Raw genomic sequence first — 16,141 nt, forward strand, 5'->3', positions numbered from 1 at the left:
CACAGTAGTACTTTGGTATCCCTGTATGATTGGGGTTGATATCGGAGCATGACTTAATTAGAAATGACTAATTTAATTAAAAATGAACTGAACTTGAATAAAGCTGAAATTCATTCAACTGTTACTGGAAAGAGACTGAAATGTGTATTTAAGTTGACGCTGACAGCCCATGTAGATCAGGCTAATATAAAGGACAGATTCATATTCATAACGGAGCTGTACTTACTGTTACAACAACACAAAACACACATAAGTTGAATCTAAAGGAACAATAACTTTGATCATCCACAGTGAACCTCGTCAGTATCTTGCTGACGAGACATCTTTCGTTTTAATGGTGTGCAACATATTGTGCTTTATGAGGCCCCTGGCAGAATTCCTTAATTCCCCGTCAAACACCTTCGCTACCTTTTGAAGGCGGGGCCAAGCCGAGTCACGGCCCTGTGGAGGGAGGGGCGCTCCGCCTATGATCAATGGTTTGGCTCATGAGACACGTTTTATATATGAAAGATTTCATGCACATGTTCAGAAAAAGCTCTCCCCTATAATACTTTCTCCAGGATGTTGATGCACAAAACATGGCAGGCTCAGACCCGAAGCTCCAGTAACGGCCTCATCCAAGTTTTAGTTTGGACTTTCCTTAAAAGAAATAATGCTAACTTTCAAGAAGAACATGTAAACACGGTACAGAGATAGATAGAAATGTACAAAGCCATGGTCATGCTCCTCCTCCTTGACATCACCATGGTGACACATTGAACATGCTGAAGATCAGCTGGTAGTGAATCATAACGTGGTGAACCGGAGCAGGACGTCACACCAACACTGAAAGCAGCCGACCTCTTCTCAATACTCCGAACGTTGGCACACAACCTCATGTTTGTTGGAAGCTCTGCATGTATTCTATCTTACAGCCTTATATCAATGATGTGCCGTCTTCCTGGTCATCCGCCAACCGCCGAGATACAAGTCGGGGTTGCAGCGAGTAGCGACGGCAGAGCTGATGAAAAGATGGCTGATGAGATTTGTGGTTCATTAAAGCTGATGAGAGGAGAAGAACAGACGGAGGAGGGGAGGAGGGTAACTTCATTGTTTCTTGTGTTTGCTGTTGCTAATAAAAGAAAGAGATTACACTTTGCTGAGCCTGTTTATCCATTCTGTCAGAGAGGAGGAGAGTGAGAACAGGAGACGGACTGGGAGGGAGCTGAGAGACAAAGGGAAAGTGAGACTGTTGTTTTGTGTTGCTTCTGTCTGCTCCGGCGGTATGAGACCAGTCTTTTCAAGCCTGTTAACAAGTGTGTGTGTGTGTGTGTGAGTGTGTGTGTGTGTGTGTTTATTAAGTAATTTTTTTGCTGTTGCTGCTGATTTTGTTTGGACATGAAGACAAATCTCATGTCATAAATTGTGTGTGGATAAGTGTGAAAGGAAGGAAGGAAAAGACCGACAAAAAAATGTGTGTGTGTGTGTGTGTGTGTGTGTGTGTGTGTGTGTGTGTGTGTGCGTGTGTGTGTGTGTGTGTGTGTGTGAGAGAGAGATGAATGTAGATAATTCAGTGTTGCGTGGCAATAAAGGACTCTTGAAGTGTGACAGAAAGACAGCAACAAGGACGAGAGCGCATTAGAGCGAGCGGGAGGGAGAGACCGAGATCTGAATCATTTTGATGTTTCGCTGATCATCTGCTGTGAGATCATTTTCCTGACTTTTTAATTAATTTTCACATTTTTTAATCAACATAATTACTGAGAATCCAAATGTTACCATGACAACCACCTTATGATTTCAATAAACTTGGAAAAAAGGGACTCCTCGTGGTGAGACACTCACGCAGACACAAGGATAAATGCAAACACGCAGACGCATCAAGTGTGCACACACACACACACACACACACACACACACACAGACAGTTGCTATCTAAATGGAATAGCTAGCCAGTACTGATAGCATGAAATTGTGTTTCCAAATATAACACCGTGTCATTGGAGTGTATGTCTGTGGGTGTGTGGAGGAACACGACTGTAGAATATATGCTCTTCTACAGCACTCCACATGAGGGCACTATGGTAGCATGCAGACACTCAGACAGTTACTCACTTTTAGACACACACACACACACACACACACACACACACACACACACACACACACACACACAGAGGTAGAGAGATAGACAGGCCTGTCCTAATTAAAGCAGTGCTGTTCAAACAATGAGATAAACTCAGAGCAGAGACATTTTGTGGGTGTGCACTGACACAGCCACGTTTTTGAAATGCTGCTATGGTGCACACACATGTAGGCTACATACACACTTCCTAATGTGCAACCGGCATTGTGGGGGTAACGATGATTCTGATGACACTGATTACTGCTGATGTGCACAGAGGAATATGAGAGGAGGGATATGAGGAACAAGGGAAGGAAGAAAGGTGAGAAACTACTAAAGGACAGAGTGTGAGGGGAGAAATAAGCACCATGTTATCCTGCAAGCTTTTCGCTGTTTCACCACAGATGATCATTTCTTTATTTACTGTGAGCAGAAGGACAGCTATAGGAGGAAGGGAAGGACGGTTCAGAAATAAGGGAGGGGAAGAACTTTGGCAGACAGGAGAGGAGGATTTCACCTTTTGTGTTTGTGCTTCTCTGCAGTTAGACAACAGTGGGGTGTCACATACACACTTTACGAGAACTAACAAAAACACAACGCCAATGTAATGTGGCTGTGCACATCCAAAAGCACTGTGGACAGCTGCTGGGCCAGAAGAAGACAGCAATTTATAAATACAGATCTGCACACTGCAGCTTCCTGAAGTGCAATTTATTAGCACATCCACAGAGAAGTCTTGAGCTTGCTCTTCTTCAGAGTTCGTAGAATAAACCGAGACACCATCTGTAGGAACAGGAACTCCGGTCCTATGATAGTCACGTGAAAATACAGATGCACCCAGTAAGGTTACATGTTTATTAATAAAGCACATCACGTAGTCTGCATATGCTGAATCACATATCTAAAGTTTGACATAATCAATTTGTCTGTTGATTGATCAGAGCGGTCCAGACTGAATTTGGAACCGGCTCACACCGCCACGTAATCCTGGTTGACCGTTGGTCCTGTCTAACCTCTGGTTGGGATTTCCCCTTAGATCAGGACTAAATCAGCCAAGTAATCCTCCACTGTGCCCCCAGCTTAACTACTGCAACATTGCTTCTGTGCAATACAAATGAAGTGAGACGCTACGAAGTCCAACTGATCACAAAAGCAGCAAAGGACGGGGACAAAGGTGACGAGCCTGAGGAGGGAAGGGAACGAAGAGGAGGGATCAAGCGAGCCGGGCTACTGAGGAGTTTCATGATATGATTGCAGATTAGATCCACGCTGAGATTATTACGATTCCCGTCTTTGGGCATACGTTCCTGTTGCACGCTCAAAACAGTCTGTAAACATAAAAGGCTGCATTTGCGTCAAGTGGAAAATGACTCGCTCTTAACAAGGAGACGAGCTTAATATTCACATCTGGCGTATTGCTCGTGATATTAAATGATGCATTGCAGGGAAACATGCTTGTCCCTCTGTAGGGAAATCAGGTAGCTCGGCTACCCGGCAGCTCCCCTGGAGCTCGTAGTGACTCAGTGTCTGGCTGTTGGAGGGTTGTCAACACGAGGACTTAAACCGTGGATATCTGGTTCAAGGGCGGCACACCTACTTGGCATTCTAGCCGGCGCTCCTAATGCCACTCAGCTGGGACACTGTGGGCCCTTCCATGCATCCTGAGGCATTGTTTGTGGCAGCAACGTGCATCTCGTAGACCCAACCAACCTTAAGGATAAGGGACATCGAAACGGGTGGTACGGCGGCTCATTGTTTCTTTAATAACTCAACATGCAAGCTTTGGTCTTCACTGCAAACTACAGACATGAAAGTTAGTATGATTGGAGTCTCTGAATTGGCCACACTCATGAATGTGACTCATCATCTGACTGAGCGTGTCGCCCTGCCCTCAGTGGGAGTCTAGAGAGAAGGCAGAGGAAACGACGAGCGGACATAGAAGTGTGTGTGATGGGAACGATGAGTGATTTCAACTATAGTGGCTCATTCATGGAGAGCTGATTTATTTTAAGATAGGAGACTCATGTGACAGAAGTGTCGTCCCCCCCCGCCACCCCAACACACACACACACACACACACACACACACACACACACACACACTAGCACAAATGCAGTGGGTTTAAGTATACCCTCCTCAGTGTCTCTGTCCCTCGATCCCCCTCGAACTCGTATCTCTACTTTCTATTCATCCCCTACCTCTCTCCTCCTCTGTCTCTCCTCCCTCTCTTATTTCCACTCCTTCTCCAATCACTGTGAAATTGCGAGGAGGCTGGTTGGGGACTTTTGTGACAGAGAAATTTGGCTCCGATCAGAATCACCAGCGAGCATTCCTGCATTCCTTTCCCAATTTAAATGATTTTGCAGCTTCACAGGCACACCCACCACCCAGACAGCCAGACACACTCACGTTGACACTTTGCAAGTCTCCCGCCCTCTCTTTATCTTTTGCACACGCTCTCTCTTTCATCCCCCCCCTCCCCCTCCCCCGTCACACATGCACAAACAGACATAGAAAGCACAATTCAGACCTAAAAAGTGGTGACGAGGTGCCAACAAGCAGGAGTGCATTCAGTCGACTTCAGGGAAAGAGATGAGAGACAGAAGACCAAACCGCGATGGAGGCAGATGGAGGAAGTGACAGTTTAGCAAAGCGCATCATTAAAACATGGATAACATGTTTATCAGTGTGCGTATGTGTTGCAGAATATTCTTTGCGCAGGCTCATAACGATGTGCCCAATATCCTCCCAAACCTCACGCAGATACATTTTGAGCTCCTTGGAAACGGAGCCGTCCCTGATGTGTGTCAACACGTCGAAGTCACAGAGACAAAAGAAGCTCTCGAGTTCGTTTGTGACTTAATGTGTGGCTGGCCAGCTGTCTCACTGAGATGATTATGTGATGGAAGCACAGCAGGTTTGTCTCAGATATCTGTCCGATGCATCAGATGTTTGAGCTGCCGAGGCTCGGTGAACAGGTGTGTGCACGTCTTACCAACAGAGCGTTAGGAGACGCAAACAGCAGTCTCAGTGAATGAATGCAGCCTCAGCCCATTGGTTCATTAATGTGGCCTGAAACAGAAATCATTTAACATCCCCTTCATATATTTCATGTTTACAGTTTACCTTGCAAAGTATGAGATATCAACAATGTCATTAATCTAATGGCTGTGACTGGTTTTAATGAACCTTTTACCAACTAGTTTTAGAGCTGCAGACATACAAACATAAACATACCGCCAGCTGAATGAATGGAGGCCTGCTGATTTAGTAAGGATAGTATGTGGGGTCAAAAGTCCTCGGGATCAAATCCAGCCTTTGGTAATGTGAATGGAGCCGTTGAGCCGTTACCGCTGCGTGAAAGTATTCTGTAATATGTATGCATGGACATGAGAATACGGTGGTTGTGGTTGTGACCTTACAATTAGAGGAGAGAACTCTTGCCCACAAGGTCCCGAGGATCACATTCCCCAGAGGCGTTCTAATGAGAGAGACTCAAACCTGCGACACACCTGCTGTCACTGCATTTATTATACGTCTGCTGCAGGTTCAGCACGCTGTGTGTTGGAGCTGCGGGTGGAGATGCACTTCATGTATCGACGAAGCTTTTGTTCTCAGGTAGCGTCATGGTCATTCTTTCTATGCTCTCTCTTTAATCTTACACCTCTCTGGATCCTTCCAATAAAAACCACAAAATGACTTAGAAATGACAACATTTGAGATAAAAGCTGCTGGGTTGTCCCTCGCCCACTTTTCCCCCTTCTCTCGCAGTATTAAATCAAATTGTTTACTTTGAACTTTTCCTCCTGTTGCGGCTCAGATGTTCATTTTATTTTCTGCATCCAAAACGTGTCTTTTAGCTTCAGCCAAGTTCGCCTCAGGATTCAAGAACCAGATGATCATGTCTGCCTTTAAACTAGTGAATGAAATTGACAAATCAACACTCTTCCTCGTTGTTATGCAAAAACAGATCAAACAACAGTTTTTCTCAGTGACATTAGCAACAATAGCATAGCAACGAGAGACACCAAAGTTAACATTGTCACAGCGTTATAATGTCACAAAATACCACTTTGGACAAATATATAAAGATCAGGGTTTCCACAGTATTTTATAGCAGACAAAGGCCACTGAAATAAAGACCACCTTCATGAAAATCATAGAAAATGTCTGTCTATGAAATACAACATTAAAGTTGAGTTGGGTCGGGATTCTGGAGGCTACAGTTTCCTCTCCAAACCAGAGGTGCAGATGGGTGAAGCATTAAAGGAAAACAAACATTAGTTGTCAGGTGTTTGGCCTCCAGGAGCCACCAGAACAGCATCACTCTTCTCTAATACGGATTTATTTTACACCATTCATCCAACAGGTATTATATGAGGTATGTTGATGATGGTGGTACTCACAAGGCCATAGCCTGTCATTCACATCACCTTCAAACCATTCAGTGCGTGATTGCTTCAGCTCTTTATGAAAACATTTGCATCTTTTATATTTATCCACTCATTTATTCATTTCCGTCACCCGTCTGCACACTATATTCCGGCATTAGAGAACATGACAACAATTCTGAAACATTAAACATTTTTTTTTACCTGAGATAATAGAAAATTAGTATTATTAAATCAAGTTAGTAACATGCATTAATGGGACATGAATGCATACAGATGGAGGGGTGGGGGGCAGAGGAAGCTTAGTGTATCAATGGAAGTCCACCAGCATTCTTGGCCTAATGCAGCATAACTAAGGGCTGGTCCAAGATAAGCCTGAGCCAGCCCTAACAATGTTTCCCAAAGTGCTCAGCCTACTCTTTAATATGAGGATGGTATCTGCCTTCTGAAGGGAAACTAGGGATGGGTGGCTGGTAGCTAAAGGGTCTACTCTTCTACTTTGGAGACTCCAGGAACCACATAAACCTGCATTCTGGGATTGTTTTTGTGAAATAATAAGGTAGTATGAGCTCTTTAAGATATGATGGCCATCGAGGCCTTTGTAGGTAAGATTTTAAATTCTATTCAAGCTTTTAAAGGGAGCCAGTCCAGAGAAACTGCAGCATTCTGGGTCAACAGGAGATACTTGAGAAACTCATTGGAGCAGCCTGCTAATAACCAAGGGCAATTATCTGGTCGAGAGGTGGAACCATTTTCTGTGTCATTTTGAGACAAGATGCATGATTTTAGTTACGTAGGGGGATAACTGAGTTTCTTTTTTACACTGGTGCTGCAGGCTAGAGTAACATTATCAATAGATATTCTGTTTCCGAGGTGCTCAGGGCCAAGAAGTAAAATTACTTCAGATTTGTCTCAGTTTAACATCAGGAATTTGCAGGTCATCCAAGTTTTTGTTTCCTCAAGGCATGCTTGGAGTTTAGATGACTGGCATAACAATTCAACTTTATGGAGTGTTTTCTGATAATATAGAAAGGAAGCACATATAAGGTTAATAGAATGGGTCCAAGCTCAGAACTCTGTGACTATCTTTGGTGCAAGGAGGATTCATGGTTAACATAAACTGAGGACGATCTGATGCAGAGGATTTAAACCAGCTTCATGTGCTGCATGTAGTGCCAGTCACATCTTCCAGTCTCTGTAACAGAACGCGATGGTCAAGTGTTGAACGCAGCACTGAGATGAACATGACAAGTACAGAGACCCAAGTCCTTTTTGTGAGGCGATTAGACGATCGTTTGTCGTTTCACCAGTGCTGTTTCTGTTCTATGTTAAACTCTAAATTACAGAGAGAAACGTGTAAGGTAAAAAAACAAACAAGAAATGTTCAAGTTAAATTGTTTATTGAAGATATGATGAAACTATATATATACATAGTGTTGTGTGGGTGTGTGGTAGCAGGATGCGGTTGCTCCGGGCAGTAGGCCCATACACTCCTGTCATGGCCAATCATTGTCAAGAACACTACAGCTCCTAGACACACACACACACACACACACACACACACACACACACACACACACACACACACACACACACTTTTTTGCTCTCTCTAGTAATATGAGGGTCAACTACCCAGTCACCCGTCCCTGTTATTCTCTTTGTTTCCATACACAGAGTCATCAACAAGCTGAAATATAATTGGACATAGCAAGACCTTGACGAGGTTCGGACATTTCAACCTCAGGACCGAGCTACATGTGCAGGGGTCCTGACCACAACTGAAGCATGTGTGTATTCAATGTGTATGTACATGTGATTGTGCTTCATTTGTGTGCTCCAGCCCAGAGAAACATAAAAAAAAAAGAAGTGCTGCAATGGTGTTTTCAAGCTGGAGTAGGGCTAAAAATGTTGCATTGTACTCTCAGAAATGAGACACAAATATATTATCACCCCCCCTCTCTTTGTCTCTGTCACACTCACACACAGAGTTGTTGTGCATGGATATTTGAAAGCAGGAATAGCAATTTGGCAGCTGCGTTTTTGAGTAGAAGATCTGGTCCATAATTCAAAATCTTCTTTTGTCAATTTTCACATCGTCATGCCATAAATATATCATATTTTTCCGACCATATTAATCATTTGTGGTTTTTCTTGTGCATTTCTTTGTCCATTTTCTGTCTGTATTTCTTACGTCCTAGTTCCCAATGGAAGACGTGCCGGCAAGTGGAGCGCTTAATGCTGCAGAGGTAGCTCCAGGAAGTAAAGAGATGAGGCATGTCTTTATGTGTGTGATGTGTGTGAGTATGTGTGTTGACATCAGATGATCATGACAGCTGCTTTAGTTGCTAGAGCACCAAGAGCCAAACATGCTTCATCCCCTTTGGTGTCTGTTCATGTGCCCCCTTTCTATTCTTCTCTCACCTTTTTAATCTCCCTCTCTCCCTCTGTCTCTCCATCTCTTCCTCCTCCTGTCTGTCAGCACATTTTCCTCGCTGTATTGACATACTGAATTGATCATATTTGTTGAGCTTAAAGGGGGATTTTGGTAGCAGCTCATGCAGCCATGAGTCTTAGTGTCTGCTCTGCTACACTGCATACTCCAGTGGAGCAGGTATAAAATGGGTGTTATGTTTGCAACAGCCTGACAGCCTGTTGCAGCTAAAATATCTGTTGTATATATTTTTGATCAAAGACCCTGTTTAGCAGCTAATAGCAGCCACTGCTGCTGTGCAAACGAATGCCAGTACACGGATATCTTTTCAGCTCTCACTTTCAAGTACGGTACAACCCTTATCCTTAATAGCAATTGTGATTTCACACTTAACTAAAAACCTAATTATGTTCAGGCTAGAATTGCAATGTGTGCCTAACACCATGTCAGTCACAAGCCCGTTGTGTACATACAGGAAGTAGCTGCTTTTGTTCCTGGGTCACATGATGTGTGTGATTTTTTACTGCCCACGTTTGACTGCAAGCTTGACACCTTTTACAAAAGCTCAATCAAACTCAGTGAACTATATCAGATGATAATCCCACCCTACCTGCTGCTGTCAGGTTCGAGAGTCATAAGTGGCGCACACAAAAAAACGTATTGAGTCCTGTCAAACAGTGCGGAAAGGAATACAATAAGAATAACGTGAACTATGCCTTCAAGTCTCATCATCGTAGGGCAGATAGAGGATAGATTAAAGTAGCTATGACTTTGATAAATCCATTTATTCATTTTCTACACCCAGTTGCGTATCAGTGGGGCCTGCCCCAGCATACACTGGGCAAAGTGAACACAAACACCATGAAAGGCTACCAGTCCATGACAGGATTAATACATCTACAGTAGCTACACCACCACTCACACTAATAGCAATTTATATACTGTCTCAAAACCACCTGAACAGCGTGTGTTTGAAGGAGGAGGAGGAGGAAGAGGGCGAGGAGGAGGACCCATCCAACCATTAAAATAACATGCAAAGTCAACACATTGGAACGAACCTCTGTGCCACGGAATTTGAAAACATAATCATGGTTTTAACAATGAGCAAGGCTTAATGTTCATTTATCTGTGACCAATGCTGCAGCACCTTGTAATGGTGTTGATTAAAAAGGCCAATCTCTCCTCACCCCCTTATACGATGGCATATTAGGGCCACTTTAGGAAAAAAATGGAGCCGAGAAAAGTGGGATATTCAGAGAAAAAAAAGTTGCAAATTTACTACTTCATAAAGTCGCAGATTTCCTACTTTGTTACGAACAACTGACATTTATAACCCTAACACCAACCCCAACCCTAACCCTAATCCCAACCCTAACCTCAAACCCAAGTCCAACCCTAACCCCAAGGAGTTGGTGGGGTCTAACCTATTTCTATTTGGTCCTGAGTCTCTACGACTTTCCGTTCCGGAGATACAGCCAACCCCATCCCTAACCCTTACCCCAATTTCCACATTTTTGCTTATATCTCTGGAACGGAGGGTCGTAGAGAGCCAGGAGTGGGTGGCATCTACACCTACAAGCCAATACAAACAAGTTGCTTGGATCCGGATGTGGATTTGGATTGCAAGTGAAAGCTACTACTAGCATCTTAGCCCAGTGTTAGCACCTTAATAAATTAGCAAATCTGCAACTTTATAAACTCACAAATTTGCTACTTTTCTTCTTGGAATATTGCCCACCTCTCTCGGGTCTTTTTTTAATTTTTTTTTCCCTACAGTGGCCCTAATATGCCGTCGTAGACCAAGCTCTAGGTGTATGGAGGTTAAGATTAGAGGAAGACCTTGTAGATATTCCAGACGCAGACAGATTCAGTCATTTGACAGGATGATGATAGATACTTGGTTCGTATCTTTCCAAAGTAGGCCTAAGGGAAGCAAATAAGGGCAGACTGGGTGCTCGCTCGGCTGCCACCATTGTACAAATGGGTAATAGAGGAAGGACTGAAGACTTTATCATTCCTTGAGAGGAGCTAAAATCAAAGAATGGGGGGACCAGACTCTATAGGAGATAAGAATTTTTAAAAAGGCCAGTCTCTGGTCAAAATGTAATTCCAGGGATAGAGGTGTTTGATAAAGCACCAAAGAATGAAGCTACTGGGGCGTCAAGGGGAAAGGACATACACTTATAAATCTCTGTATGTCTCTGTCTCTTCAGATTCTATTACAGGGGACTACCACACTATCAAACAACCCAGCATCTGACACCTGTGTGTGTGTGTGTGTTCGGGTAGGTCATTATAACCTCTACAGATTCCTGGGTATAACACCTGACACCCACATGCATACACACACATATATATGCACACACACTCACCTACACACACCGCACCAGCATCTCTGGAAGGTGCTGGAATTGATTTTACTTTAGGAAGCTTCAATCCGAAGTTACTTATTAGACCTGACACCCACTAATGCCCTTCTCACCCGGCAGAGGTGTTTGTTTTGTGGCTCGGTTGACCTCAATGTCACGTTCCTTACTTTTGCCTTTGAATGGGCATATTTACCCTTTCTCTTCTGCCTATTAACATATCTTTGACCTGTTGCCCCAGCTCCCTTACAGGGCGTACCCACCAAACGCGATGAAACTTCATCGCGCGACAAGATTACATGTAAAGTCAATGCAAAGACGCGATTAGACGCTTCATCGCGCCGGGCGACGCGATAGCGCGGCGCGATGGACGCGAAAAATCGCTTCATCGCTTCATCGCGCCATCGCTTCATCGCGCCATCGCGCCATCGCTCGAGTTGAAATAATTGAACTTTTGCGGCGAATTCGCGTGAAGACGCGCTGCGACAGCCTATCAGCGTGGAGATCGTCACCGACGTGCTGACGTACGGACGTCCTCACCGGAGACAGATGGAAAGGCGCTCCGCAGCTGGAATGGAGCGCCGATAGTTGGTATCCAGGCGGGAGATCCTGGCACCAACCCTGGTTAGCAGGTCTTCAAACTGGGCAACAGTCAGCCTGAAGTACCGCTGGAACCGGCCGTCGTCCAGGCGCAGCTCCTGCAGGAGACGGTGGAACTCGCCGAGCTCACGCCGCCTCCGTAGGGTAGCATGCACCCAGAACCGACGTCGGCGCCTAGCCCGCAGACGAAGCTGGGAACTTCTCCAGAGTAGATACAGTGCAGCGATGGTGGTTATCTCAGCCATGATCGACGAGAGAATGAAATGGCGGAAGAAATGTTGTTGTTTGGGCGGGCTCGTCGCGCGACGCGATGACGCGATGCCGCGATGAGGCGTTTTTTGGCATATTGGACCGGCGTCAAAACTGGAGCGTCTAGCGCGACGCGATTTCATTTGTCGCGCGATTAAATCGCGTTCATCGCGTTTGGTGGGTACGCCCTGTTATAGTCATGGGGGCAACATGACATTTGGACTGATGAACTGAAGTGGAATTTGGTACATATTTCATGTTGCCCACAGAATGAATTGCTATAACTTTGGCGATCCCATTACTTCTCAACCACCATCATTAGGGCAACATTGTAATTTAAAACCATTGAATACCTTCAAAGCAATGAATGGCAATCATATCGACCTCCACTGTTTGTTTGGCGCAAATGACCAGATGTTTACATGCTAACAGACTGAATTGAGATGGTGAACATTGTAAACACAACACCTGCTAAAACATCAGCACGTTAAGCCTCGGTTATGCTTCCGCGTAGTGATCACGCAATGGCCACGCAGTTGCTTGGACGCAGTCGTGAGACCGTGATGGTTCTGCGTGGCGTTTACGTGTTGAAATGCAATTCAATGCCAGATAGAGGGCGCTATGTTTTTTGTAAAGACTGACCGACCGACCGAGACTCGTGTGTAAATAGACGTACAGTATATCGTCGTTAGCCTCGTTATAGCCTATTTGTTTACTTTCCGGCTTTAAACATCCACAGTTTTTCAGAACTTGGGTGTTTTATTTCTTTGTGCAAAAGTGACAAGGTGCAAACAATAAAACGAGGTGAAAACAATAAAAGTAGCCTATTTAAAGTTTAAATGGCGGTGTTTATGAGTGGAAACCGGAAAAGCGGTCTCCAGCGGATGTAGTTAGCGGACCAATTACAGCCAATGCTGCTGCGTTGGTGTTGCGTCGCCTCGATGCACGTCTAGGATTTTTGGGAGGTGCACGTCAGGCCCTTGCGGTGGACGTAAGGAGGGTCCGCAAGGATGTAAGGGGTCCGCAAGCCCCCTTGCGTTGTGTCAACGCGGAAGCATAACTTGGGCTTTAGTCGCTGTGAGCATGTTATTACACTTGTTTCACGGTATCTTTGTTTTGTCTTCAAGCTCCAGCTCCGGCGACCACTGCACTCGGAGAGGACAATCACACGCATGATTTTAGCTTCCACTCTATGGTACAATTGGTCAGGTATTTCATCCCTGGGACGAAGCTGTGTGTGTGTGTGTGTGTGTGTGTATGTGTGTGTGTGTTTCAATGTTCCTGCCATGTTGAATACCCACCATCACACATTGCCCTTGTTCAGACAACCAGAGAGAGAAAACAATGAGCAGAGAGCCGGAGAGTGTGAGAGGACTTTCAGGAGGCATTTGCCTGACAGGATTCCTGAGTTTCCATTCCTTGTTGCAGACACACGTATACATATAAGAAAGTGAGAGCGAAAGAGGGAAAAATGATGCCAACCATGGGATGATGCCAACATGATAATCATGCCCGGATCCCTGACAATGATGCCAAAATCCATTGCCATTTCCCATTTTAGGCGATTGGCCAATACAATAAGTACATAATAGTATTTCAGTGTTTCCCCAAGATATGTTTTTTTGGCAGTGTGGAAAGACCCCTGAAACAGCATTTAGATGTGATACTAAAACTCTCCATTGAAACCAATAATAATGAAATTCTGTGACAGCAAACCACATGGCGATAAAGTTCTCCTGTTAAATCAACAACTGTCTGCCAAAGATTAAACCCTGAGTGGTGAGGGCTCTAATCTGTGATGTTATCGAGAGACAGATGCTGGAGCTCCTTCGCTGATAATGAGTTACAGCCTGGCTCACTTTTGTTTACACTTTTTCACAGTCACTTAAAGCCTCCCCAGACTACATGATATCAGGCTGATCACGGCCCGATCACACTGACATGAGGTAACATGAGCTTTATGGAGGTGACACAATAGGAAAGTCGCCATGGGACAAAGATCAATGCACAGACAACGACTTTCTTTGCCCTTCTTTTTAACTTTTGAGACAACTGTGGCCACAGGTTTGTTTCTGGTCCTTCATGACTTGACAGGCTTTAGTTTGTCCAGTCAGAGAAGAGTCCACCCTTTGTTGTCCGGTCTTCCCAACAATTTCTACATTCCAGGACTATGTGATTGCTTTTATTTTCTCTGTTATTTGTATTTTATTCTTAAGTGTTTGAAAGTATTTATATTAGTTTTAAATAGGTCACACTACTTCACAATGTAAAGCATGTGTAAATAAAAACACACATAAAAACACACACAAACACACGCTGCTGCATCCTTCCCACTGTCTCACTTGCTCCGTCACTAATAACCGGGTTTGATCTTTTCAGGGCAGCGTTATCTGCATTATAGTACTGGATCAGGTAGATAACAGACAAATGAAGGTATCCGAATATTTCTCGACTAAAATGTGTGTTTTATATAATAAATTGATAATAAATCCAGACTTTTAGCCATGACTTTCTGTTTTTACATATTGAAAACATCCTATCTCTGTATACTAAAAAATAAGGAAGCACAAATGAACATTTATGGAGTGCTTCTTAATTGATGGAAATATTGACACAAACATAACAAACTGAACTTTAAACTGGAACTAGCTAATGGCAACTCAAAATGCCACAAAATAATGATTTCATGTCTACTGAAGAAGAGGGGAAAAGCAAAAATGAGAGGACGTTAGAGAGAGCTGATCTGGAAATTGGGAGACGATGATGTCAGACACAGAAAGGAGAAATTGCTTCTGTATCAGGTCACCATGACCATTTCAGAGTATTATGTTGCCCTTCCCTTTCTCAAAATGTCACTCATTTAGCTAATATTGTTTCTATTATTAGTTAAGACACAAAACACATAACAAGGAATAACAATAAATCATCTCAGGCAACAGTAATAATGAACAGCTTGTGGCTAAATGAACAATATCAATGTCTGGAATTGGAAGGCATTTACAAAGCTGGAAGGCAGAAGTATTAAACGATCTTGTGAAATGCAATAAATAAATGTACACGGAAGTACTTTATTTCTTTGTGAAAGGGTGTGGGAGGGATTGTGAAGCTGTGACAGCGATCTGAAAACCTGCTTGAAATGTGCTGAAGGGGCCACCGAAGCTGTCACTTTCCAAATCGCACCGATAGAAGCTTCTTATTAGTTAATCAATCAAAAGTGTTGTTTCTTAATTAGTGCATGATATCGTACTTCAAATCTGGTATTGCAGTATTATTTCCTCTAGCATACCATCATCAGGGATGGACTTTGAATTCCCACAGTATTTCTTAGCTTAAGGCGGTAGCATCAGAAGGTAATTGTCTAAATGTCACCACTTTGTGTTTTGGCTGGTGGATACAAGTTTGGTGGAAATAATTAGCTCCCCTGCGTTATGATGATGGAGTGGAATCTCATGCAGGTAACCTCCTCAAAACAAGCTCCTGTAAAACTGGTGGGATTTACGTGGGATCTCTGCCCAGGCTAGTAAGCACTGCAAGTTCAGACTCTTATGGAAGGCCATAAAGGGGTCAAGTCATACCTAAAGGCCTTCTGTGTACGTCGGGATTATTATGCTTCATACTTCATAAAACAAATACTTTTACCAAAATGTACATTGCATATTAATTATATCAATCATCTGCATGCCTTTACTTGAATTCTTTACTTCTCTGTATTTTGTAGTCAAATGGCTGCTTTATTAAAATAAATTGAAACAAATATTCCTTCCACCTGTTGTCCTGTTAACAATGAACGTATCGATACAAGGTCCCAACTTTTTTAAATGGCAATAAAGTCAACTCAACCCAGCAAAACTGTATGGTCCTTCATATTTAGTGCATGACTAACATCCATATTAACAAAGCTGATATCTTTGGACAATTTAATCTTTTTTCTCTCTAAGTTATTAACTTAAATTGTTCTACTTTTATAACGATGGAGTCACTGGCAGGCTGTAGAGGCTTT

This window comes from Eutrigla gurnardus, assembly GCF_963514095.1.
Source record: "Eutrigla gurnardus genome assembly, chromosome: 1".
Taxonomy (NCBI): domain Eukaryota; kingdom Metazoa; phylum Chordata; class Actinopteri; order Perciformes; family Triglidae; genus Eutrigla; species Eutrigla gurnardus.